This window comes from Oncorhynchus clarkii, chromosome 3 (assembly GCF_045791955.1).
Source record: "Oncorhynchus clarkii lewisi isolate Uvic-CL-2024 chromosome 3, UVic_Ocla_1.0, whole genome shotgun sequence".
Taxonomy (NCBI): domain Eukaryota; kingdom Metazoa; phylum Chordata; class Actinopteri; order Salmoniformes; family Salmonidae; genus Oncorhynchus; species Oncorhynchus clarkii.
The window spans coordinates 82,792,453-82,797,600 of record NC_092149.1 but is presented as its reverse complement, the minus strand read 5'-3'; the positions used below and the strand labels follow the sequence as shown (position 1 = coordinate 82,797,600).

At 40.7% G+C, this 5,148-nt stretch overlaps 1 pseudogene; it reads left to right on the top strand.

Moving 5' to 3' along the window:
• Nucleotides 1-242: 242 nt before the first annotated feature.
• LOC139405520 (E3 ubiquitin-protein ligase TRIM11-like) lies at nucleotides 243-4,522 on the top strand (annotated as a pseudogene).
• Nucleotides 4,523-5,148: the final 626 nt, after the last annotated feature.

Below are 5,148 nucleotides of genomic sequence, written 5' to 3'. Positions count from 1 at the left end.
TTTGAGTACTTTCTGAATGCGCTGTATATACCATTTCATAAACCTTGTTTTGGTTGTAATAGTGTTATATTGGAGTAAGGTTGGTTGTTGGTGCAATTATTATTATTTTTTATCCCTTTTTAATTTTTGTATCACAAATGTAATGTGATTGAACACGCACTAACGCTGCGACGCGCACAAACAACATGTGCGAACGTCATAATACCAAGGAAGAAGAAGGCATCCAATCCCATGACAGGTCCATGGACTCCACCCTGCAAAACAAAAAGAGGCTTTCCAGGGCCTGGTAGATATTTCACTGATATGTTGAAAGAATCCGGGCAACACCCTATTACCAAACCCACGCATCCTGTACAGACTTGCCACTCATTCTTCCTGCTCCCGCGTCGAAACAAAATGGCCACGGGTGGTTTATCTCGGGAGCATTTTATCTGCTCTGTCTGTCTCGATGTCTTCTCCAACCCCGTCACTATTCCCTGTGGACACAACTTCTGCCAGGGATGCATACAGTCCTACTGGAACAAAGGGGAGTGCAGCTGCCCTCTGTGTATGAGAAGGTTCGCTGAGAGACCTGAGCTGGCCATGAACCATGTTCTAGACGCCCTGTCCAACACTCTCAGATTGGCGGAGCCACATCGTAAACCAGCGAAAATCTCCATTCTTCCCAGGAAAATGGCAGGGAAGTGTACATCTATAGTTGAAGAACTGGCCCAGCCAAGGGATGTGAACACATTATGTGGTGAACATGGTCAACCTCTGTCTCTGTTCTGCCTGGATGATAAGGCTCTGATCTGCGCTCAATGTGACTCTCTGGGTCATAAGACCCACAAAACCACACCTGCAGAGGAACAGATCCCCCAAATCAAGGTAAGGAGAGAAATGAGTATGAATAATGACCAATAATTACTCTAGAGTATAATGTCTACTGTAACTTTAAACGGCAGTATCTCTGTGCGTGTAAATAAAATGCCCTGAATTTACAGCAGAGAGTGCTGAAAGAGCTGCTTGCCAAAAAGAACAATGTGTGCACGGTAAAGACGGAGATTCTCAAAGCCAAGAACACCATGGAGTCATTCAAGGTACGGTACTAACCAGGTTTCCATCCAACCTCTTAGTGAGTAAAGTACATGTTGGATAAATGTTTTAATGACAGGCCTGATGGAAACCGTTTTTTTGTTGTTGTAAACTTTCCAAATGTCGACAAAAACTAAATGCTTCAGAGAAGGTGGGATGTTTTTTTGTGTCGGTAAAATGAATTATGCTAGAAATATCGGTGGAAACTTTTTTTTTTTTATATATGCGCAAATATTGATATAATAACCTTCATATCGAAGTAAACTTGGAGTCAAGCGAGGACGTGTTGTGTGGTTTTCCCACTACGACTCGTCGGCAAAGATGAATGTCGCCATTTGGATGGAAACCTAGCTAAGGTTTAATGTATTTATATGAAAAAGACTGTGGATGAGTTGAGCCACAGTGAAATGTCATGGTTACAGAGTTCTTTCCATCTACAAACCCTCTGATTCTATTCTAGAATATGATTACGAGGCCATTTCATATGTAATAGGAAGCCTCTGTAACATATAAAACTGGTTATTGGGAGGAAGATGAACTAAAACAAGAGCAAGAAAACAAACACTAGAAAACATCCACTGTGTCATGTCTTTTTTGTTCCGACACCTCTTCCTGTCAGATCTCTGCCAGTCTACAGAAACAAGAACAGCAGACAAATTTCATCATGCTGATCTCAGCCATCACAGAGGAGCAGAAACAACTGATGGCCTCAATGGAGGAGAAAGAGAAAGAGATGCTGCTGAAAACAGAGAGTGAGGTTCAGAAGATGGAGAAGAGATTCAAGAGCTTGGAGGATGAGGTCACTGGGATGGAGCTGGCATTGCAGGGTGAAGAACCTGGGAGGTTGCTTCAGGTGAATTTACACTTTGTTTCAACAAATATTTATCAACTTGAGCCCAAATGGTCAAAGTGGACTTTGAGCTGACGTCTGCCTTACTGGTGTCATATATATATATATTTATATATATATATATATATATATTATTTTCAGGATTGTCTGTAAAACCCTGATGAAGGCCACAAGCTGAAACATGTTGGTTTTTAATGACAACACAGCAGTTCTAGGATCAACTTCCATTGTCCTCCAAGAGTGGCTAAATATCCTCCTGTTTTCAGGATTACAATGCCCTGCAGAAAGGCTCAGTTGATGCATCTCCATACTGTGTCAGTCTGGACCAAGAGGAGAGACTTGTTCAGGCAGGAGAACTCAAAGAGAGGCTCCACAAGGAGATTGACAGGATCTGGAAGGGTCAGTACATTCATTTAATAAGTACCGTGTGATTAGACTATTTCCAGTAATTCAGGAAGACAAACTGCAGCTATTCATAAAAACATTATTGTCTTCCATGACTATTTTCTTCGATCCACAGACCAAGGTTCTGGCGCTAGGACAGCTTTACGTGTAGATCCCACAGCCTGTCGGTGTTCACTGTCAACACTGAAACAATGTAAGTATAATGAATCTGATTTGATTTTAACATGTATGTTATATTCACTGTGAAAGTCTCTGGTATTGAGCAATACGTCCATGTAGTCTAATGGTTCAGTACTAGACATACACAATATCTGATATCAGAGCCTATTGTGTACAGTTGACACACAACACTAATCAAACTGTTAAGAGTGGGTAAACACTCCACAATAGATCTTGCACAACAGTTCTGGTTTTATGCTCTGTCATATCTGACACTGACCTCGAATTAAATCCTAATTTCTAGAACATTTGGAAATTGTGATACTCAAAATAGTAAAACAATTATTGTTTTTAACTTAAAGGCGTTAACTAATTTCAGTGTTTCTTTTTTTGGGGGGCCGGGCAGGCAGACGCATTTGGGAAGTTACGCCTTCATCAGAGCATCTAAAGATGTGCCAAAACTGTTGTATTTTTATATGCAGGTGCCTAGGTGATAATTACAATTGCCTCACCTGTGTGAAGGTGGTACATAGTGGTAATAAAAACATTAGTGAACAAATTATTGTTACTATATATATGTGTGTGTGTGTGTGTGTGTGTGTGTGTGTGTGTGTGTGTGTGTGTGTGTGTGTGTGTGTGTGTGTGTGTGTGTGTGTGTGTGTGTGTGTGTGTGTGTGTGTGTGTGTGTGTGTACACACACACATATCACACATTTGAGAATTGTGGTGCATTTAGTTCCTATTGCACAGTAATGCCTACAAAAATAGATGTTTTTGGGAATAGAAAAATAAACATCTGGATAGAAAGATTGTGATTGAATGTAGGAAATTATACATATTGTATAAGCATTAAAAATACAGTGCAGCTATATAATCTATTAAAAAAAAAGGTCTGAATGAGAAATCATCACTTGGACCTCAAGGATGAGAGTATTTTAGGGAGGTTACCCCCTCTGATAGGTGTGACCTGTTCTAGACCCACAAAAGCATAAAGAGGACGGTGGGCCGTGTTTGCCTTCCAAATAGTGTTTTACCATAGCATATTCAATATTACCATTAACGATGACTGTTTTTAAGTATTCTTGACTGAATCAACAGATGAAAAGACCATCACCTTGGATCCCAATTCTGTCGGGAGACATATCTGGCTATCTCTGGACATGACCAGTGCTAGGAACACATACCCACACATCCAGCCCCACACCCTGCACCCAGAGCGACTCAAACGGAGTGAAATGGTGAGGGGTGCTCAAGGCTTCAGTAGAGGCTGTCACTACTGGCAAGTGCACTTTAAGAATCTTCCCAGTGGATCACAGGAGGACTCGTATTGTGAGGTTGGGGTGATGTACAAGGAAAACGCTGGCGAAATGAAGGAGAGTTGGCACATACGGTTTTCCACCTCTCAGACTACGCTATATGCAAATTCAGGTGAGACAGTTCATACCATAACCACTGGTAACAACTCTCTTAGCAGCATTCATGTGTATTTAGACTGTGACTCTGGAATCCTTGCTGTGTACGGTAATGTATCGAGTACTGTAGTAAATATACGTAAAATTAACTTAGTTAATGCAGTAAATCGTGTTTACTCTTTCAACACCAAATTCAGTGAACCTCTGTACCCCATGTTTGTAATCCCTAAAGGGGCAGATATTAGGTTAAATTAGGGGACCCAGAATGATGAATATACCCATCTGTAGATTTGTAGTCATGGAAAAGTTGCATAATCTAAATTGTTAAGTTGGAATGCAATCTGTTTTTTGTACACTGTTATAAGAAAAAGTAAAACGGCACAATTGATAGTTGTGTACTTATTAAGCATGATGCTTGCTGTGACTGCACAGGAAATAGGACTTTACCTCATTGACGTATTAAAAGATCAATATCTTGTTTTTGCTTTTTGTTGGTACAATTTTTATCATAGATTTTCTGTAATGTCAGATTGCTGGGTGGGTGAGGGTTTAAACACTCAAAAATGTGCACTTGATGAAATTGATGGATTAAAATATCAATAAAAATGCAATGTAACAAAAAACGATTTTCGTTCTTTAACCCTGTTGTCTTTTACTAACACATATTCAAATATACTGGAAGTTTCCTGGATCGAATCCCCGATCTGACAGAACCTGTCGTTCTGCCCCTGAACAAGGCAGTTAACCCACTGTTCCCCGGTAGGCCGTCACTGAACAAGAATTTGTTCGTAACTGACTTGCCTCGTTAAATGAGATATATAGTGTTACAGCAGTGCCCCCTGCTGGTAGTTTAGTGTATCTATTCCTTCCTGCTTGTACAGCACCCTTGGAGCAAACATCGACAGATTATAGATTTTTTTTTTAAAAACTATTCAAACCAGCAACCTTTCGGCCCAACACTCTGACCTCGAGGCTACTGTGCCCCCCCCCCCCCCCGTGAACCCCCCCCCCACCCCCCCCTCTCAATGTGAACTGTTGATGTGGTGAAGTATTTTCACTTTAGAGTTCTGGGTCACCTAGGTTACATACTGCTGTGGTATTACACATTAACGAGGTTACCATGACTTTCAAACTGGTGCATATTCTTTCCTCTGTATAGAAATACAAGTCAACATAATGGAAACACTGAAGTAAATGAGGGAAACAAAAGTACTTAGAAAGAAGGTGATTCCATCCCATCATGCTTAGT